The 23,499-nt window shown below is 41.8% G+C and overlaps 1 protein-coding gene across 1 annotated transcript in view; it reads right to left on the bottom strand.

The window, feature by feature from the left end:
* The window catches only part of LOC124720437 (zinc finger protein 93-like), a 94,807-nt gene that overhangs the window by 55,003 nt on the left and 16,305 nt on the right, over window positions 1–23,499 (bottom strand). Inside the window, exons 3-4 of the mRNA XM_047245791.1 lie at window positions 19,246–19,317; window positions 17,591–17,683 (exon numbers count right to left, since the gene is read on the bottom strand). The gene's annotated coding sequence lies outside the window, so the exon portion shown is untranslated. The remainder of the gene's footprint in view (window positions 1–17,590; window positions 17,684–19,245; window positions 19,318–23,499) is intronic.

Raw genomic sequence — 23,499 nt, 5'->3', positions numbered from 1 at the left:
GATTTTTGAACTTGACTGGTAACTTATTGAAAACGGATGCAGCAGTATACTGCACACCTTTCTCCACATGAGTGAAGGAAGTCTGATCCAAATGCAGATTTCATTTCTGCCGAGTATTAACTGAGTGAAAGTTGTTTATTCTTGCGAATAAGCTAATACTGCTAACAAGAAATGATAGTACGGTCAATGTCAAAATACCCTGACTCACGAACAGGGGTCGACAAGAGGTTTGTGAACTTAGACCACTTATTGCCCAAACTGCCTGTTTCTAAGCCAAAAATACACTTATAGAATGGGAAGCGTTACCCCAAAATATAATACCATATGACATAAGCAAATGAAAATAAGCAAAGAACACTAATTTTCGTGTTGAACAATCACTTACTTCAGATACCTTTCAAATAGTAAAAATGGCAGCATTAAGTCTTTGAACACGATCCTGAACGTGGGCTTTCCACAACAGTTTATTATCTATCTGAACACCTATAAATTTGAACTGTTCAGTTTGATTAATCACAAGCCCATTCTGTGAAATTAAAACATCAGGTTTTGTTGCATTGTGTGCTAAAAATGGTAAAAACCGAGTTTTATTGTGATTTAGCATTAGTTTATTTTCTACAAGCCATGAACTTATGTCAAGAACTGCACTACTTGAAACCAAGCCAATGTTGAACACAACATCCTTTACTACCAAGCTAGTGTCATCAGCAAACAGAAATATTTCAGAGTTACCCACAACACTAGAGGGCATATCATCGTCATCTTGGACAGTTTCCAGCCACTGGCTGGGTCTGTCGGGAACACAAGCATCTCCATCGTGTTCTGTCTTTCCACCATTCCCCCTCTTCCACCTTCGTCCAGTTCCCTCCTCTTCTCATCACACATTCCTTCACTCCCTTCACCCATCTATCTCTTGGTCTTCCTCTGGGCCTCTTCCCCTCCAGTTGCAGATCAAACATCCTCTTTGGAATTCTTCCCTCATCCATTCTCTTCATGTGTCCATACCACTGCAGTCTTGATTTTTCTATCCTGTCCTGTACTGGTTCCTCCTTTAGTCTTTCCCTCACATACACATTTCGCAATCTGTCTCATCTTGTTACACCCAACCTGCTCCTCTGGAACTTCATTTCACTAGCCTGTATTCTACTTTTGTCGCTTTTGTGCATTACCCATGTCTCACTTCCGTATGCCAATATGGGGACAAAGTAGGTTCGGTATATAATTCTCTTGGATTTCTGTGGCACCTCCTTGCTCCAAATAAGCCCCCTAATGCATTTGTAGAACTGCCCTGCTTTTCTGCACCTTTCATTTATTTCCATTGCGTTTCCCCCCTTACTTTTAATCACGCTTCCCAGGTACTTGAAGTTCTCTACCACTTGTAGTTTTTCCCCTCCACAAGTTATATCCACATTTGGCCTATTCTTCTTCCTTGTTGTGACGATTATTTCACTTTTCTTTGCAGAGAAATGCATTCCATATTGTGCTGCCATTGCCTCCCATGCATCTAACTGCTCTTGCACCTCCTTCTCGCAATTTCCCCATAACATCAGGTCATCGGCAAAAAGCACTGTTTTCATTTTATGATCTCCAATTGCATCTAATACTTGCTGTAGGATTTCATCCATAACAATAATAAACAATAAAGGCGAAAGTGCACTTCCCTGTCGCAGCCCATTTTCCAGCTTGAACCATGCAGTACGTTCCCTCCCCACTTTCACACAACTCTCACTTCCCTCATACATTTTTCTGACTTTTCGTGTTATCTCTTCATCTATCCCTTTTGCGTTCAGCACATCCCAGAGCTTGTCCCTACAGATACTGTCATACGCCTTCTCAATATCCAAAAAGGCCATGATTAAGTCCTTCCCGTACTCATAGTGCCTTTCCTGCAGTTGCCTTACCGCAAATATGAGGTCCGTTGTTGATCTTCCCGGTCTGAAACTGTACTGCTCCTCTTGCAGTCTACTTTCAATACTGCTTCTTATTCTCTTCTCCAGGATCTTTTCATAGATTTTTCCACAGTGGCATAGCAGGGTGATTCCTCTGTAGTTCTCACATCTCCTTTTATCCCCTTTCTTGAAGATCGGGACTATAATTCCTTTCTTCCAATCCTCAGGAATTCTGTTCTCCTTCCACACCACCCTCAGCACTCTGTATAGCCACTGGGTTCCTACTTCTCCTGCTGCTCGTATCATATCCACTGTTACTTCGTCCCGACCTGGTGCCTTGCCCCCTTTCATCCTCTTTATGGCTTCTTCCACTTCATTCCAAGTTAGATCATCAATTTCCCCACTATTATAATCGTCTGCTGCCTTAGGCTCTCCATCGCTGTTAGTTACCCACTTGGCGGCATTCAACAGATCTTCAAAGTACTCCTTCCAAATCTTTTTGAGCTCATGCATTTCCTCCACAACTCTTCCATTATTATCCATGATCCTCAGGCACTCGCTTCTGTTGTTCCTCTTATTTCTTACCATGGTGTAAAGTACTTTTTTGTTCCCTTCACTGTCCTCTTCTAACATTCTTGTCCATTTTTCCATCCACTTCTTCTTCTCCGCCCTTACTATGGTCTGTGCCGCTTTCTTGCTTTCCTTATATTTTACCCTAGCTTCCTCTGTTTGGGTCTGGAACCATTCTCTGAAGGCTTTGTTCTTTCGAAGTACTGCCTCTTTACATATGTTGTTCCACCATGGGGTTTCCCTACTTCTCCTCTTTGTGCTAGTTCTTCCGCACACAGTCTCAGCTGCCTCAACTAGAGCCCTCTTAAAATCTCCCCATTCTTCTTCCACTGTTCTCTGATCTTCCTTTGGCAGCTTCTTCCTGATCAGTGTCTGGTACTGGGTCCTCCGTTCATCCTCTTTCAGCATCCATGTCTTCAATCTTTTCTCCTGTATATCTGTTGCCCTCCTATCTCTTTTCTCTCTCAGGGTGGCTACCAACAGCCGATGGTCACTGTCTAAGGCCTCAGATGGAATGACCTTAACATCTGTGAGGCTGCTCATCATCTGCCTATCCACTAGTACATAGTCTACTACTGAAGTTTGGGACCAGTCCCCACTGTACCAAGTTATTTTGTGATTACTTCTCTTCTTGTACCAGGTCGTCGAGCAGATGCGCAAAACTATAGACCTATATCTCTTACGTCGATCTCTTGTAGAATTTTAGAACATGTTTTTTGCTCGCGTATCATGTCATTTCTGGAAACCCAGAATCTACTATGTAGGAATCAACATGGATTCCGGAAACAGCGATCGTGTGAGACCCAACTCGCCTTATTTGTTCATGAGACCCAGAAAATATTAGATACAGGCTCCCAGGTAGATGCTATTTTTCTTGACTTCCGGAAGGCGTTCGATACAGTTCCGCACTGTCGCCTGATAAGCAAAGTAAGAGCCTACGGAATATCAGACCAGCTGTGTGGCTGGATTGAGGAGTTTTTGGCAAACAGAACACAGCATGTTGTTATCAATGGAGAGACGTCTACAGACGTTAAAGTAACCTCTGGCGTGCCACAGGGGAGTGTTATGGGACCATTGCTTTTCACAATATATATAAATGACTTAGTAGATAGTGTCGGAAGTTCCATGCGGCTTTTCGCGGATGATGCTGTAGTATACAGAGAAGTTGCTGCATTAGAAAATTGTAGCGAAATACAGGAAGATCTGCAGCGGATAGGCACTTGGTGCAGGGAGTGGCAACTGACCCTTAACATAGGCAAATGTAATGTATTGCGAATACATAGAAAGAAGGATCCTTTATTGTATGATTATATGATAGCGGAACAAACACTGGTAGCAGTTACTTCTGTAAAATATCTGGGAGTATGCGTACGGAACGATTTGAAGTGGAATGATCATATAAAACTAATTGTTGGTAAGGCGGGTACCAGGTTGAGATTCATTGGGAGAGTGCTTAGAAAATGTAGTCCATCAACAAAGGAGGTGGCTTACACAACACTCGTTCGACCTATACTTGAGTATTGCTCATCAGTGTGGGATCCGTACCAGGTCGGGTTGACGGAGGAGATAGAGAAGATCCAAAGAAGAGCGGCGCGTTTCGTCACTGGGTTATTTGGTAACCGTGATAGCGTTACGGAGATGTTTAATATACTCAAGTGGCAGACTCTGCAAGAGAGGCGCTCTGCATCGCGGTGTAGCTTGCTCGCCAGGTTTCGAGAGGATGCGTTTCTGGATGAGGTATCGAATATATTGCTTCCCCCTACTTATACTTCCCGAGGAGATCACGAATGTAAAATTAGAGAGATTAGAGCGCGCACGGAGGCTTTCAGACAGTCGTTCTTCCCGCGAACCATACGCGACTGGAACAGGAAAGGGAGGTAATGACAGTGGCACGTAAGGTGCCCTCCGCCACACACCGTTGGGTGGCTTGCGGAGTATCAATGTAGATGTAGATGTAGATGTAGAATTTGCGATCGCCAGCCCATTCCTCTTGCAGAATTCCAGCAACAATTTTCCTTCTCTATTTCAGTTCCCCCAGCCCTCTGATCCCATTATCTCCTCGAATCCTTTCCTGTCTGTGCCAACATGTGCATTGAGGTCCCCTATTATAATCTGATTTCCTCCATTTAGCTGCTTTTGCATGTCATCTTCAAATTCCTCCTTCTCCTTTTTTGTACACCCCACCTGTGGGGCATATGCTTGGATGATTTCAATGCTTTTTCCTTTCACTAGTACTCTGGCTTTTATCATTCGATCATTGATACCTTCCACCTCCTCCTGCAGACCCTCTCTGACCACTATTGCCACTCCATTTCTTCCCCTCTCATTCCCTATCCAGTACAGTTTACATCCTTTACTTAGTGGTTTTTCACCAACTCCTCTCCACCTAGTCTCAGCAAGTCCCAAGATGTCCAATTTCCTCCTTTCCATCATTTCTACAATTTCTTCTAACTTCCCAGTTAGAGTCCTTACGTTTAAGGTGCCCAGTCGTAAACCTTCTCGTAATCCTTTTCCATTGCTTGGTCGGTTTCCTTTAAATCCGTTCCGTGATCCGAGGCATGTTCCCTTTTTAAAAGCAGTTGATTTATCCACTACTGGCTTGCTAGGCCTATCGCAGCTTCACCAGAGCCCCGTTAGCCATCACGTTTCAGGGTTCCCATAGGGCCTTCTCAGCTACCGTAGAGGTCCTGGGGCACACGAAGTCCCCGCTGTACATCACAGAGGGCATATCATTTATATAAATAAGGAACAGGAGAGGCCCCAACACTGATCCCAGGGGGACCCCCTACTTGACCTGTACCCCAGTCAGACCCCACATCACAGCCATTCTCAACATTGTGAATAATGTCCTTTTGATGTCCGTTGCTCATGCAAGAGGTGAAACAATAGTGAGCTACTCCCTGTATTCCATAATGGTCCAACTTCTGGAGCAATATTTTGTGAACAACAGAATAAAATGCCTTCGTTAAATCAAAAAATATGCTCAAAATTCAAAACCTTTTGTTTAACCTACCCAGTGCCTCAAAGAGAAAGGAGAATATAGCATTTTCAATTGTTAAACAACTTCTAAAGCTTAACTGTACATTTGATAGCAAATTGTGCAATATAAAATGATCAATTATCCTTACATACACAGCCTGTTTAATAACCTTAGCAAACACTAATGGCATATAAATAGATCTAATGTTGTCTACATTATACCTTTCACCCTTTTTACAAAGAGGCTTTACTACTGAGTATTTTAATTGTTCGGGAAACTGACCATTCCTAAAAGAAAAATTACAAATATGGCTAAATACAGGGCTAACATTTGCAGCACAGTACTTTGATATTCTGTTAGGCACTCCATCATGTCGATGAGAGTCCTTAGTCTTCAGTGATTCAATTATTGACTCAATCTCTCCCTTGTCTGTATCACAGATGAGATTTTCAGACATCAATCTCAGAAAGGCATTCTGCCAAGGAAGTTATGCGATTCCCCGTAGAAACTAAATTTTTATGTAATTCACCTGCAGTGCTTCAAAAATGATTGTTAAATGCTGTAAATATATCTGATTTGTCAATAACAGAAATATTTTTACTATGATCTGACTTTGCATCATCGACCTTGTGCTGCTGACCACACACATCCTTCACAACTGACAATTTTATCTGTGAATCAGCTATTCTATTTGCATACCATATACTCTGTCTTCCTAATAACATTTTTAAGCACCTTAAAATATTGTTTGTAATGGGCTACTGTAGCTTGACTGAATACTTCTAACATTTTGATATAATTCCTTATCCCACTAGTCAGCCACCCAGGCTGCCTATGATTGCTAGTACCCTGTTCATGCTCTCAAAGAGCATGAGAAATGTGTTAAGAACAGCATTATATTTATCATCTATGTTATCGACACCATAAACATACTGCCATTTGTTCCTTGACAAGGTTTAAAAAACTCTCTACTGCTATTGGATTAACTTTCCTACATAGTTTGTAATTATGTGTGACATTTGTGTGAGTACAAAAGCCTTTTAGTGTTAAAATTTGTGCATCATGGTCTGAAAGGCCATTCACACTTTTGTTAACAGAATTCCCATCTAGTAATGAAGAATTAATAAAAATATTGTCTATGGCTGTGCTACTGTTCCCCTGAAGCCTAGCTGGAAAAAAGGCATTCTGCATCATATCATATGAATTTAGGAGATCTACCAACATCCTTTTACTTGCACCATCATATACAAAATTTATATTGAAGTCACCACACATAACTAATTTCTGGTACTCCCTGCAAAGTGAATCAAGAACTCTCTCTGGCTTGAGCAGAAGTGCTCTGAAATCAGAGTTAGGGGACCTATAAACAACAACAATTAGAAGTTTAATTTCACTCAATTCAACTGTCCCTGTGCAACATTCAAATATCTGGTCAGATCAGTGCCATGATAGTCTATGGACTCAAATGGAATACTGTTTTTTTACGTATATAGCCACTCCCCCACCCTGTAAGGGACTCCTTGAAAAACAGCCAGCTAATCTTTATCTTTGTAAAGGAAGCCTCTGAGTTGTCAAATTATTTAAGTGGTGCTCCGATATACCAATAATTTCAGAGTCAACATCTATAAGCAGTGCACTAACTTTATCTCTAATACCTCTTACATTTTGATGAAATACGGTAATTCCTTTACTTGGAAATATGTCCTCTGAAGGTGATCCCTTAGTTAGTGGGACTTCCTTTAAGTAGGTATACCTATCAGCTGACTTCAGTCTAAAAAAAGGTGCAGCTCTCACACCAACTACTACAGGAATTTTTCCACAAGTGATCCCACCGCCATCAACTACACTGTCACACTGGATAACACTGTAATCCTACCAAAGACAGAAAAAGACTTGAAAGTAAAACTGAACGGAACTGACACTTTCTTAAAGGAGCTTATACGATGAGTATCTACAAAATCGAAACAAGGGTAACGAAATGAAGTCAAATTAAATAATGTGATGCTGACAGAATTAGAGATATACAGTCATTAATTGCAGAAGATGAGTTTTGCTGTTTGTATAGGAAACTGACCGATGATGGGCAAAATAGGAAGGCTATAAAATACAGACCTGCAATAGCATGAAAATACAGTTGCAAAAAAGTAACTTTTGTTAAGAGTGAATAAACAGTTATCTGTTAGGCAGTCTTTTCTGAAGTGTAGCCTTCTACAGATGTGAAACATGGAAGATAAGTAATAAAATGGATGATAATAGTGATTGATGACGAGAGATGAGAAGCACTTGAAATATGCTACTACAGAAGAAAGCTGAAGATTGCAATTTTAGATCAGATTACTAGTGATGACTGAATTAAATTTGGCACAACCTGACTACAAGAAGAAGTCAGTTGACAGGACTCATCAAAAGCAATGCGAAATTGTCAATTTGATAATGGCATAAGTGTGGCTGAGGGGCAAAATTTGTCAAGGGAGAAGACAACTTCACTAGAGTAATCCGATTAAAATGAATGTTAGTAGCAAATTATTGTTTACATCATGCACTACTGGTCAACTGAAAGCTATGCTCGCCAAGAGAAGTGAATAAACAACCTTTGTCTGTCAATATGTGTTACAGCCTTTTGAGGAATTGTATCTTGTGCACCTGTTTCATTGATAGTGTTCTAAGTAACTACAAGTCTCTGCAGTTCATAAAAGATATGTAGCTGCACTTACTGGAAACAGAGCCCACTGGCCACAATGCAATCCATTTAGTACCACCACAACAAATGTACTATGCATTCTACAAAGGTAATTACAGATATACTTAACAGAAAACTTTGAAATTGTTAGTGTGATCATTTGTGAAATATAAAATGGCCTACATCTTGCCAACCTTAACGCTTCTGGTCTTTTATCTGTGACGAAAATTAAATTAAGAAGCCTACAAGTAAAACCAAAAATCCTGAAGACATGATGTGCTATACAACACAGGCCATTGCTGCCATAAGGTCCCTTGAAATTCAGCATACAATGCTGTCGGTCCAGCAGTCTGAGCACTTGTTAAACAACTGTATTAATGAAAATATGAACTGTGCCAGAGTTACATGTTTGCTTACATTTGGTACAGTAGAACAAATGTTGTTCTCCTAACGGTGGGGAAATGGTTTGCAGTACTGTTATCTTGTGTACACTTGGATTAAGTTAAACACGTGTTGTCCCATTAAAAACCCCTTTGGACACACTTTCTGATGCAAGTGAATAAAACATGTAATTCCATTTCTTAAAGTCAGTGTAATAATTCAGCAGCTATAAACATTAAAAATTACTGAAGTCAGAAAATTCGCCACATTCTCTGCTATATCTCAGCTAACACCACAGCTCGCTAAATTTGCCCAGCTTTGCTTTGTCTTATTTTGTTATGCTAATTATTGCTATTCTGATCAGATGAAGTTCCATCTGTCAGACTTTTTTTGAACGTTTGTATTTTTTGGTTCTAATAAAACCCTATGTCATTCTAAGCATGTGTGTCAATTTGTACCTCTCTATCTACATTATTCCGTGATTTATTCAGTTTTCAAATTTATACTGAATTTTTGATCACCCGGTATATCATTCATCATACTTCTCAAAATCTTACTGGTGGGATCAACATAAATTCTTCACCCCCTCCCCACAATAATGAAGCAATCTTCACTTTTAACTTGGAAAACAGGTAATCATTTTATCTGCCGACATTATTTGTCATAATATTTTTGCTCAACACATCACTACAAAAAGAACGGTTTGGTGCATTCATTAATGTGGTACATCAATTAAACTACATTTTCTGAAGTATGCGCATAGAAATAATAAAATGACCAAATATGGCAGTCTAGGCTACCCCATTGGTTGAGCACTAAGAGTTAATGTTATATTTGTGGTCTAGAAGTTATCAACTTTATACTTTTATGTATTTAACTGTAGCCTTCAGTTCCTACAGTCAGAGGATCAATATGTTTATATTGTGGGAACCTCTGAGTATGTTTAGTTGAATTATTGGGTAACTCATTGAAGAACATACATAGTGAGGTGATAAAAGTCATGGGACAGTGATATTCACTTGTAAAGATGGTGGTATTATCACATACACAACACGTAAACTGAAGGTGCTTGGCAGAGTTGTCATTTGTTCTCGGATGATTCATGTGAAGAGGTTTCCATAGTGATTATGACCCCACACTGAGAATTAACAGATTTTGAATGCGGAATGGTAGTTGGAGCTAGATGCTTAGGACATTCCATTTTGGAAATCATTAGGGAATTATATATTCCAAGACGTATGGTGTAAAGGGTATGATGAAAACACCAAATTACTTACATTACCTCTCACTTTGGCCATCGACCTTCACTTAACAAATGAGAGCAGCTATGTTTGTGTACTGTTGGTGCTAGCAGTCAAACAACACTGCATGAAATAACCACATAAATCACTGTGAGATGTACAGCAGACATATCTGTTAGGACAGAGCAGCAAAATTTGGTACTAATGGACCATGGCAGCAGACAACCACTGTGAGTGCCTTTACCAACAGCACGACATTGCCTGCAGTGGCTCCCTGGGCTTATGAGAAAATTGGTTGGACCCTAGGTGACTACAAAACCGTAGCCTGGTCACCAGACTACAATTGTTCATGAGTGGTTTGAAGGACATTATGGACAATCCAAGAAAATGACTCGTCCAAGGCATCGGGAGAGGCTTAAAAAGCCAAAGCTTATTCCTGTGAAGGGAGGACCCTTGGCGATGCCAAAGGGACATCACCACCTGACACACAGCAATGCAGAGATCATCAGAGGGAATAGAGGTGCTCACAGGCTGAAGTAAGAAGACTGCAGCCTTGGCAGCAGCATCAGCGGCATCGTTTCCTGGCAGAACGACATGATCGGGGACCCACAGAAACATGACATTGGCTCCACGAAGAGTGAGCAAATGACAGATTTACTCGACCTGCTGCACTAAGGGATGAGTGGTGTACAGTGCACAGATACTTTGGAGGGTGCTGAGTGAGTCAGAACAGAGGATACAATCGGGGAGGCTGTGTCACCGGATGTACTCCACAGCCTGATACAAGGTAAAAAGCTTGGCTGTCAATACTGAGGAGTGGGCTGGAAGCAGATATCAAAAGACACGGGCGCCAATAACGAATGCACACCTGACCCTACAGGTGTGAGCCATCAGTGTATAAAAAGGTACTATCGTTAAGTTCCATGCGAAGGTCTTGCAACTGGAGGTGACAGAGTGAGGCTAGAGTAGTGTCCTTAGGAAGTGAACTAAGGCCAAGGTTAACATGGGCTGCTTCACGAACCCAAGGTGGTGAAGGGTTCACACCCACAGGGAAAACTGAAGGTAGCATGAAGTTAAGCCACTGTAGCAAGTGGCAAAAGCAGATGCTAGGAGGTAACAGGGAAGAGGGACAAGCCCCATACTAATGGTCTAAGGAGCCATCAAAGAAGGAGGCATTGGAAGGGTGGCCACAGATGGCAGACAAATGGCATGCATACCTGCTGAGGAGAAAGTCACAGCAGTAGGATAGTGGTAGTTCAGTACCCAGAATCTCAACTGGGCTGGTGTAAAATGCATCTGTGGCCAAATGGATGTCATTATGGTGGATAGTGTTGAGACGGCATAAAAGGGATTGGCGAGCAGATGCATAAACAAAGCACCCATAGTTGTGTTTCGAATGGACAAGGGACCAGTACAAACGCAGGAGGGTGGTTTGATCAGCACCACAGGAAGTACCATTGAGAACACGGAGGACACTGAGGGACTGTGTACAGCGGGCTGCCAGGTAAGAGACATGGGAGGACCAAGAGTGTTTCCTATCGATCATGAGACCCAGGAATTTTGTAGTGTCAACAAACAGAAGGGCAACAGGTCCAAGATGTAGAGATGGTGGGGGAAACCATTTGCGCCACCAGAAATTCAAACAGATGGTTTTGTGATTAGAAAAGCGAAAGCCACTGTTGATGTTCCAGGAGTAAAGACAATCAAGACCTTGCTGAACACGCCACTCAGTGAGACAGGTCCATGGAGACCTGCGATAGATGGTAAAATCATAGACAAAAATGGAGCCGGAGACACCCAGTGGGAGATAGGCCACAATAGGGGTAATGGCGATAGCAAAGAGGATGACGCTCAGGACGGAACCCTGAGGCACATCATTTTCCTGAATGGTATCTGACAAAGCAGAACCCACACACACCTTGAATATTTGGTCTTGTAAAAATGCTCGAAGGAAACGGGGTAGGCATCCACGGAAGCCCCACGTGTAAAGAGTACGGAGGATAACAGTTCTCCAGCAGGTCTCGTAGGCCTTCTGTAAATCGAAGAACACTGCCACAGTCTGGGATTTCTGCAGAAAACCATTCATGACATGGGTGGACAAAGTAACGAGATGGTCAACTGCAAAATGCTGCACTCTAAATCCACACTGTGCATTTGTGAGTAAATGGCGAGTTTGAGCCCCTACACCAGCCGGGCACGAATCATACATTCCATCACTTTGCAAACGCAGCTGGTAAGAGAGATGGGGTGGTAGCTGGAAGAAAGGTTTTTGTCCTTACTGGGCGTAGGTATGGGTATGACTGTGGCTTCACGCTACCATCCAGGAAATGTGCCCTCAGCCCAGATGCGGTTGTATGTGTTAAGCACGAAGTGCTTGCTGCAAGAGAGCAGAGCTGCAACATCTGAATGTGGATAGCATCTCGCCTTGGGATGGAGGATCTAGCTCCCTCATAGTGAAGGTGGCATTGTAACACTCACTATTGGTAGAAGAGAAGGGTACCGCCCCAAGCACCTCCACTCGTTTCCTATGGATAAAGGCAGGGTGATAGTGGAAAGAGCTTGAAACTTATGCAAAATGGCGGCCCAAGGTGTTGGAGATAGCAACAGGATCCACAATCCACCTACTGTCAGGCTGGAAATGGGGAAATGGATCTTGGTTCCAGAGAGCCATCGAAGGTTTGCCACACAACAGAGGAAGGTGTGGAACTGGTAAAAGAACTAGCGAACGAAATCCAACTAGCTCTTTTGCTATACCAAAGAACGACAACACTTCACATGCATGTGTTTATAATGAATGCAGTTTTCCAGCGTAGGTCGGTTGTTAAAAACACGGAGAGCACATCTCCATGCGTGAATTGCGTCATGGCATGCCTCAGTACACCATAGGACTGGGACACGATGTGGTGAAGATGAAGTGCGAGGAATGGAACGTTCTGCAGAAGTAAGGATAACGTTTGTGAGGTAGTCCACCTGGTCACCACAACTGAGGAAATCTTGTTCTGCGAAGGTCGCCAGGGAGGAGTAAAGCTGCCAGTCAGCCTTAGTAAGCTGCCATTTAGGTATGCATGTGGATGGGGTAGGAGTCAGCAGACGGAGAGCACACGGTAAGTGGTCTCTCAAGTAGGCGTCAGATAGAATGGACCACTCAAGATGAGGGGCACTCTAGGCAGTGCACAAGGATAGTTCCAAATAGGAATAGGGGTGCAAGGAGTCAGAAAGGAAAGTGGGTGCACCAGTGTTAAGGCAGAAGAGGTAGAATTGGTTAGGAATGTTAGCCAAGAGGGATCCTCTCTGGCAGACCCTGGGAGAGCTGCAGAGGGGATGATAGGCATTAAAGTCACCAGAAAGCAAAAGGGGTTGCTGTGATGCTAGAAGCAGACATAAATCCTCTGTGGGACCGCAGGCCATGAATGTTCCATAGGAGGGCAGTCATGAGGAGGAAGAGAATGTCTGCGGAGGGACAGCCGGTGGAAGGTCGCTACTACAGGGCTCAGAAGCAGGAGGATCCTGCTCCAAGGGGTGTACAAAAGCATCGGAGTGCTTGTGCGGTTGGTTGGTGGAGTCCAATGCCAAAAAACAAATGGTGGTGTGCACCAGCGAGACAAAGGCCAGCCGGGCTAAGCGACCACGTCAAACAGGATCTTCGAGTTGGTGAAGGGGCAGACCGTTTGTCTTTAGCGGACTTCTTTGAGCACTTCTGCTTAAAGGAAGACTTGGGTGTTAGTTGGCTGGAGGGATGGACGAAGTCTTCCCACGAGTACTCCTTCTGGCCTTCCTGCCTGCCAGTTGTGTAGTGGGTAGCTTCGCCTCATGAGGTGAGAGTCTGATAGTTTGTTGCACAGCAGGACTGGGGTCAGTGATGCTACCTTGACACTGGGCAACTTCACAACCTCAGAGCCAAATTTGAGGTTGCATATCTGTGTAACCATGTCCTTCATGGAGGGAGGGGTAACAAGAACTGAACTATAAGTGCCTGACAGATGAACACAGAGCTTGTGGCTAGCCAGCAAGCTACTGGGTAAGGCACTTTTTCCTTTACCTGAATCTCTTGAACAGCCTGCTCGTCGAAATACACAGAACAATCCTGGGAGGAGGCGGCATGGTCACCATTGCAGTTGATACAGCAGGGAGGAAGAGGTAGACATTGCTCGTGTGCACCCCTGCCACAGGTTACACATATGGCTGGGTGTCAAAAGATGTTCTAGTGTGATTGAACCAATGACACTGATAACAGCGCATCGGATTCAGAAGGTATGGCTGGACTGTGATGATTTCAGCTGGCTTTAATCTTGGATGGCAGCACCACCCTATAATAGGTGAGGAAAAGAGTGCGGGTGGGCTCCAAAGAAGAATCGACCTTTTTCATGACATGATGAATGACAATGATGCCCTGATCGGAGAGGTAAGATTGTATTTCAGCCTTGATCAGACCATCAAGAAGCCCGGTGTAAACTACACCACAGGAGGAAATCAAAGTTCTATGTGTCGTGACATGAACAGTGTAGCCGTGGTGAAGTAAGGCAGCAAGAAGTAGTTGTGCTTGAGCATCAGAAGCCGTCTCCAAAAGCAAAGAGCCATTCCGTAAATGAGAGCAGGATTACAAAGGGCCAACAATGGCAACACCTTCCTAAATAATAAACAGATTAACTGTGGTGAAGGACTGACCATCTTCAGTATATATATAATGAAGTAATTACTATTGAGAAGAAATACGCTGTTAACTGTTTCTCTGAGAACTTGCATATACTATTTATAACTGCTAGCATCACTGTACCACTTGTCTGATTATAGTAGAGTTCACTGCACTTCATTGGGTAAGAAGTAATAGTAGCTTCCCTTTATCACAACTCTATACAGATTATATAAAAGTAATGTTCAACATTAGTATGCCTAATTAGGCTGGTGACAATTTTTATTTCATTTTAGCAAACTTGGTTTCTTAAAAAAAATTCCAAATTTCAATCTTTAGCTTTCTGGTTTCCTCCGTAGCACTGAATTCAGGTTCAATAAGACAAACCCATTAGGTAACTCATGGTCAGTTTTACTTAAATCCTCCCAGAGGGTTACATTTACTGCATCGTAATAACATATTTGGTAATACACATTGTATGTTAATATAATATGTGGTGCAGTATAGAGTTGTATGTTTTCAGATGTTCTGCTGTGAAATGTTCATCTGAATTTGATAATAATAATGGACAATGTGCCATACCACTCTGCTGTGGTGGATCACGCTCTAACAACGAGGAGGCGAAAACTAAATATTTTGCTCTGTGCACAAAGAAACATTATATCAGATAAAGTTGAACTTGGCATGAATAAACCATAGTTAATGGATCTTGCACTGTAGAAGCCAAAACCTCCACAATACAAAGTCAACAAACCAGTTAACATTAAAGAGCATAATGCAATCAAGGCTTCTTCCATATCATGCTCATTTGAATCCAGCTGAGCATATATGGGCCCAGGTGAGAGGTACTGTGGCAGGAGACACCAAGAAGTTTGGGCTCATTGAGGTTGAAATGCAGAAAAAAAAAGCCGTTGCAAACTTTACCCCACAGTAATGATACTGAGTTGTCAGCCATTCAAAGAAGGTAATTGAAGAGACATGGATTTATGGACTGCTGAAAGAACAGATGGAACAGAGAGTCAGTTCAGTCAGCTCCAGTGCCAGTTCCAGTTCTGAGGGAGACAGCGATGATTCTTCCCTTGGTTTCACTTAACTACACTGTAAATGTGAGTACATATGAAAAATTCATTGATGTAACTGCTCCGTTTAGTATTGTATTTCTTTACGGCCAAAGAATGTTTGCTTGGAAGCTGACTATAGGTCATAACCTAAGATAGGCATTGTGTTGTTGCTACCCCTTGGAAACTATGCTTCCCTGCACTCTTTCTTCACCAAATTTCCAAAAGTTGCAACTTCTTTTAAACACACTATAGTAGTTTACTGCCTCTGTATTTCTGTTTTGCACAGTTCATCTGATTATAGCTTAAACCTGTTAATGATACCATGTGTCTGACATGAGGCTAAACTATACAATTCAAAATTTATATGACAATCACTATTTCCCCAGTTCACTGTGACTAGTCTGTGTACATATTAGCACATTTAATAATTTTCCCTGCGTGGAAATCTTTTACCACAAACTCACAAATACAGAGACTCACTGACCAGGTAAGAGCCCAATGAATTTGCTTACAACACATTAATCGAAGATACTGAAATGCATAGTCTTCTTCAAACAATGTGAAACTTCTGATAGGAATATCAAAACTCTAGAAAAAGATAGATTGCTACTAACGTAAAGATAACATGTTAAGTTGCCAACAGGCAAAATTAAAAGAGATTTACACTTAAGCTTTTGGCCTCAGCCTTTATCAGAAAAAGAACTACTTTCCAATACATATAAAATTGAATTAAAAGTCAAATAGTACATTGCTCTAACACAACAGTTTAAGGCTCAAAGTTTTAGAGAAGTTTGATATACTGTGCATAAATAAAGTTTTGTATGCTAGTTACAAAATACAATAAGGACCACTGATTTGAGGATATCAAGAAGCTAATTAATAAAGATTATAGTCAATAATGTGGTGCAGTTTAGTTGTAATCACTGTCTTAGACACAGTACAGATATCTGACAGCCTCACAGGCATGGAATATGCCAGACTGGTGTCTACCACCGATGGTTTAGCTGATATTATCTTCAGAACACCCTGAACATTACAAAAATTCCAAATTGTTTCTTGGATTGAGCGCTTTTTTGACAACAATTATTTTGCTTGATGTTCAGATTCACAACTTCAGAGGCACCATATTATTGTCTTCAATTAGTGAATCTCACTAAAGTGTCTAAGGCTTCCATAGTGTCAATCCCAGATACGTTAGTTGCAGACATTTTGCCATAATCACTGTCAACTTCTGGTGCCTCCTGTGACTTCAAAACACTTTTATAATATCACATCATCCACTCTCCTTCAGTAACTGAATTTCTACCTATGTCAATCCATTTTAATTTCACCTGAAAAAGCACTCACTTCATTGGTAGACACAGAATTTATCATCTGTACAATTTCAGAGCGATCAGCTGTAAACTACTCATCATTTAAATTGCTTTCCATCTCTGTTTCTTCAATCATTTTAGACCATAGTTCACTCATAATACTGTTTTGGTTCTCACTTTTTCCAGTCTGCTTATGATGACCAGTTTTTTGTGGCTTGTCAACATCACGTTTGTGTTTTGTTGCTTTAGGTGCACTTTTGCTCTGCTTGGAAATTTTTCACTGTACATACAAACATTTTACTGTGATGTAGTCTAACTGACAGTCATACAAGTAGCTGAATATTAACACAGCACAATGACTTCATTAAATAATTAAAATACCACAGCACTGATGTAAACATAAGTACTGTAAACTTAGGTTTAGTGAATGAAGAATCACTGATACTGACAAAGCCAGTAATGCAACTGGCTTATCTTGGCAAGACTATAATCACACAGTTAGGCAAACAATTATTGCTGAAAAGTTGTCACGCCATGGCAAAATACCAGACGCATGTTGGACTATTGGGTCCGCTGGATTATAGAGTGCCAAATTATCATGATCTTACTGTAACTGATATCAACCTGTGACAGTGAAAATATGATTACATATATTGTTACAGCTCTGTTGAAATTCTACTCATAACAGTCAGCAAATAACCGAAGTGGAATAATACAATACTACAAAACTTCTAAGGGGTATAAACGATGCTAATTTCACTGTAATGCATTCTTTGTATTCCACAGTTACCAAATGACATATTTTTACTTCATATGCAATCCATCTGTAAAATGTGAATACTTACAAAAGTCTCAATTTCTTCTGCTCCTAAATTTAGTACTGAATCCTCCTTAATATGATCAGTGGACCCCGAGGCTATAAATGGGTCTTCCAGATACTGACAAAAGAAAACAAAACCTCTGATTATGTACATACAACATAGCTCTCAATATTTCATTATGAAGATGATCACACTTTTCAGTGACTCATCTCTTATTCAAAGAGTAATTTAATAAAGCTAATTTTCTGATCAGATATTTTAGTACCATACGCTGTTGAGCAAACTCATCAAACCATCTGTTTTGTAGTGTGTGGATCCATATCTGCAACACACTACAGCAGTATTTCTGGATAGCAAAGATTTGACAATTTCTTGGTAGGTTTCTGCAGGTATATGGCACTAGATGTGCTAGAATTTAGCTCATGCAAATCCCTTGAATTACTGGCTGTTGGTTTGTGGGTTCAGATTGGCATGTGTTCCACAGATGCACATCAGTTGGATGTGATGGGCAAGTCATGAATGTGCATTCACTGTAATACTCTTCAAACCACTGCGGCATGATTCTGGCCTTGTGAAATCAACAATTACCCAGCTGGAAATATGTGATTACCATTAGGAAAAACAAAGCATCAAAGGAACCATGTTCACACAATCCACAGTAATTGTAATGCATTTGGTTACTACTAGAGGTTCAATGATACCCAAGGCAAATGTTTCCCTTAGTAGCCCTGTGTCCACAGCACTGCGCATTGACTCTCATGGTGGGCAGTAGGTGTAATGTTTGCCTTATCTGTGTATATCCAAATGATGCCGTGCTGTACTGGTCAAAGGTTAGGAGGAGTTAGATTAGGAAATGATATACTTAAAGTAGTAGACAAGTTTTGCTATTTTGGTAGCAAAATAACTGAGAATGGCAAGAAAAGCGTTTCTCAAGAAGAAATATTTGTTAACATTGAACACACACACAAGTGTTAGAAAGTCTTTTCTGAAGGTATTTATCTGGAGCGTAGCCATGTATGGAAGTGAAAGAGGGGTGACAAACTGTTTAGACAAGAAGAGAATATGAGCTTTTGAAATGTGGTACAACAGAAGAATGAAGATCAGATTAGTAGATCACAGAACTAATGAAGATGTACTGACTCATATTGGGGAGAAAAGAAATTTAAGGGACAACTTGACTAAAAAAGGGATTGGTTGATAGGATGCATTCTGAGACATTAAGGGATTACCAATTTAGTACTGGAAGGAGGTGTAGGCAGGGGATGGAGGGGAGGAGGTGGGCTAAAAATTGTAAAGGGAGATCCAGAGATAAGTACAGTAAGAAGGATTCAGGATTCAGATGAATGTAGGTTGCATTAGTTGTTCTATAATGAACAGGGTTACACAGGATAGAGTAGCTTGGAGAGCTGGGTTCAAAGCAGTCTTTTGACATACCACCACCACCACCACCACCACCACCACCACCACCACCACCACGGATAACATATAACGCACAAGGATAATGAGTCATGGTAACTCTACAAAAATACTAAAAATTACTGATATTGTAGGTTAGAATGGCTCTCCATCTATGATTTTTTTAACTATATGCAGCAATTACATTCCACGATTGTCTTGCTGTACCTCAAGCATAAAACAACACTGACTTGAAAACTTACACTATGTTCAGAGAGACTCACATTCAATTTCAGTCCTGGATCTTCCTTTGTGTTGTAAAATGGAGCCTCAATTTTTAATGGATCTTGAAGTAACTGAAAAAGGAGAATAATTTTACCCATTTAAAGTTTGCATATAAAACACTGTAACAACTGTGTAACTATTAAGAGTGATGGAGAGGTTTGTCTTCAACCACACCTCACATAGAAAATTACATTGCTAAAAAAGCAGTAATCATCCAAATAGAATAAATTTTCATTCTGCAGCGGAGTGTGCATTGATTTTAAACTCCCTGGTAGATTAACACTGTGTGCAGGACTCTTACTCAAAAGTAAGACCTTTCCCTTTCACAGGCAGGTGCACTATCAGTAGAGCACTTGCCTGTAGAAGGAAGGCAAAGGTTCTAGGTTTCTTAACTTGCACGCATTACACTTCATGATTTGGATTGCTCCCTGGACTGTTTATATATGCTTAAGAAAACTTTTGCTATGGTCTAGACTTTGGCTCCTGTTAGCAGTTTACTTTGTCAAGAAGACGAAAACATGCTCTTTAATTTCAGTGAACAGCTGAAAGTAGCCAACAGTGTGGAATGAAACATTTAGTTTCAAATAAATTGACTGCCTCTGTGGAAAGGATCAATAAAAGCCAAAATTTCTTTAGCAAACCAACAAAAACAGCTTCACTGTTCTGCAAGGTGATTAATGTTTGACTGCCAAAATGCTGAAATAAAATAAAATGAGAAAACTAAAATCAATATGATATTTTAGACTTCCATAATTATGTGAATGCATTGTAATTCATTTCATAGCTCCTGGCCAAAGAAATTCATTTTGTTTCCATTTAATGTGAGAGCTGTAAACGAAGAAGAAACCGCAAAATCACCCTGGCAGCTTCGGTGTGCCAGAAAAACTTTTCAAGTAGCTAGAAGCAGGAAAAGGTACTGCTCCTACATGAATAAACTGAGCATGTGCATGAGCCCATTCGCAACCACTCACTCGAACCTAACAGTCACACTGATTGGAAGCTGTTTGTTATTATGTTGCACAGTCTTCATCCCGAAGCTTTTGACGCATTTTGCTGTTGGCAGACACTTGTGTGTACACTGTGTTTGTGTTGTTGTTGTTGTTGTTGTTGTTGTTGTAAATGGCACATTTCCTTTGCAATGTTTTATTTTGGTTTTATCCTCTTGTTTATGTTTTATTGCTACAGTATTATTCTGCTGCAGCAGGATGCTGTAAAATCCTTTGTTAGAGCATCAGTTCTTACCAGTCTTAATTACAAAAATTTAACTGAGAACTAAAACAATGAAATATTTCCATAGTCCTAAAAAATTCCTAGGTTTCCCCAGATGAAAAAATTCCAGGATTTCCCAGTTTTCCCAGAGTGTATACATCCTGTATAATATAACTGGCAGAATTTCAAGTCTTGCATGGAACACTTGCTGTGTGAAAATGTTCTGATCACATCACAAGTGCCATGCAGTTTGAGTCTGATGGTGTAGCTGTCAGCTTATGGGCTTCAGACCTGCCAGTTCTCTGTCAGGGTTGGTTCCTTAGCCATTACCAAGGTGAGAACAAAAGTAAAGTATGATTTTTATGGGATGGGACCTCTTTAAATCTAAAAACAGTGCTGAGCAATACAGCAGTACAACAGGTCAGCTATTTTAACTATCTGAAATGTGATATCACATACTAACATGACAAAGATACAAGTAAGAAAGTAACAAAATTTGGAAACTACATGTAAAAGCAAACAGGTACTTTAGAAAAAAGACAGAGAAAATAACACGAAGGAAATTTTAGAAAATGATGACCATCCCCACATTACCCTGTGGAGGCGAATCATTAGTCATTTACAAATGACAAGGCAGTAAGATCCAGGCAGTGCAATGGGATTCTTTACACCCACAAATGGCTGTATGAGAGAAGACATTATGACAGAATTTAAAATGATTAACACGCAAAACAACATTGATGACAAAGAGGAAAACTGAATCAATATCTTGACACAATGAACAGTGGCAGACAATATTACAACATCAGAGATTATAGCCCAGTAGGTTGACGGAGCTGGGGAAGGCCAAGGAAGAGTGAAGGCCTAATACTCAATGCACAAAAGAAGAAGTTGTTTATAGTGCATTTAAAATTAGTTGTGACTTTTGACAATTCGGTATGGAGCGAGTGGAGGGGCGCATAGTTGCTAGCATGGATGATATCAGCAGGCAAAGGTAATGTCAGGCCTGCTTGGCACATAACCTGTCAGCTGCACGTCTGGTTGATCTGTAATCTTTCTCACACATCCTATAGCTTCATTCGTCAACTTTCTGATTAATTCCCTATCATTTCAAGAAAGGTCATAGTTATTGTGATATTTCAGTATAAGCTAAATTACTGCAAGAAATTCTTAAAGTTTGCAAACAAACATAGGGGTAAATGTGAATGTATGCTTTCCCGGCGTATACAGCTGGGGAAGAGTTCTCGGGCATCCAGCCGGGTGGCGGTGTCTTCAAACTGCGACGTTTCGACGAGTGACATACTCATCATCTTCTGGCGAAGTGCCGAGACTTTGCAGATGCCAGTCCGTTTATACCTGCGGTGTGCGCCCCACCACCTGGCCGCGTGAGGCTGGGTCCAGAGGAGCCAGCGGGCGAGGTGGAGGGGGAAGCGGGTGCGCCGTTTGTGTCTCCGTCAGAGCATTCTGATCGCGTCTCGTGAGCTGGACGGTTCTTGTTGCATTCCTGGCGTATTGCGGCTAATGCTGGACTCCAGGCCACGCTCAGTTGATAGCCTTCGTCCCTGTTCACAAGATTCTCATGGGCCCGTATTTCTATTGATTCTTTAATGACGCTATCCCAATAGATCCCGGCTCGGCATAGCACCCTGGTGTTTTCAAAGTCAATTTTTTTTTGTTTGGTTTTAGGGCGCAAAACTGCTATGGTCATTAGCGCCCAGCCCGTGACTTAGGAAACAGTAAAAAACCGAAATTGAAAACCAGCAGCAATGGGACTAAGTCATAAAATTGGAGAAACTAAAAGCAGAAGGAAGGCTTAAAAATCCACTACAGAAAGGGGTTGGTTGTCCCCAAAAAAAGCTTCAAATGACTGACATCATTTCACTGGCACTAATAAACTGGAGAACGCGGTCGGCTGAGCGCGTGTCACCTGCTAAAATCGACGATAGATCAGCTAAAAGGTGTCTTACCGTCCACAGCTGAAAGCAGTGGGGACAGAGTGGGGGAGGATCGCCGCTTAAAAGATGTCGATGGCTAAAAAGACAGTGCCCTATCCGGAGTCTAGTTAAAATTACCTCCTCCCGACGACGCGTTCGGGAGGAAAAGGTCCAAGCACAAGGAAGAGCTTTCACTCCCCCCAATTTATTATGGGGAAGTGTTGACCAATGCGCATGCCATAAATGAACAACACGACGACATAAAACGCTCCGTAGATCGGCGAAAGGAATCGATGGAATAGCTGGCCGAAGAAGAGAGACTGCAGCCTTGGCTGCAATATCGGCCGCCTCATTTCCACAGATACCAACGTGTCCCGGGAGCCAGAGGAACGCCACCAGAGACGCCCCCCAGGTGGAGCAAGCACAGACAGTCCTGAATCCGGTGGACCAAAGGGTGCACAGGGTAAAGAGCTTGGAGACTGAGGAGAGAGCTGAGAGAATCTGAGCAGATTACGTACTGTATCCGCTGATGGCGGCGGATGTAGTGGACAGCCTGGAGAACAGCGTAAAGCTCTGCAGTATTAACCAAACACTGGTCGGGAAGCCGAAAGTGATTTGGGGTGTCGCCAACAATATAGGCACTCCCTACACCTAACGATGTTTTCGAGCTGTCGGTGTAAATAAATGTGGCGTCCGTCATTTGTGCACATAGAGCAGCAAATGCCCGACGATAAACAAGTGTAGGGGTACCATCCTTGGGAAATCGACAAAGGTCACGGAGCAGGCAGATCTGGGGACGGAGCCAAGGCGGTGCTGTACCCCAAGTTGTCAAGAAGGTTTTAGGAAAGCGGAAGGAAAGAGAATGGAGCAGTTGACGGAAGCGGACTCCCGGGGGTAGTAGGGAGGAGGAGCGGCCTGCATACCCTACATCAAGGGAGGCGTCGAAAAAAGGTCATGGGCTGGATTAGCAGGCATGGAAGACAGATGGCTAGCATAACGACTCAGAAGGACTGCTCACCGATTGGACAGCGGAGGTTCAACAGTCTCAGCATAAAGGCTTTCCACAGGGCTAGTGTAAAAAGCTCCAGACACTAAACGTAATCCACAGTG

The sequence above is a fragment of the Schistocerca piceifrons genome, chromosome 11 (assembly GCF_021461385.2).
Source record: "Schistocerca piceifrons isolate TAMUIC-IGC-003096 chromosome 11, iqSchPice1.1, whole genome shotgun sequence".
NCBI classification, from domain to species: Eukaryota; Metazoa; Arthropoda; class Insecta; order Orthoptera; family Acrididae; genus Schistocerca; species Schistocerca piceifrons.
This window is presented reverse-complemented; position numbering and strand designations above follow the sequence as displayed.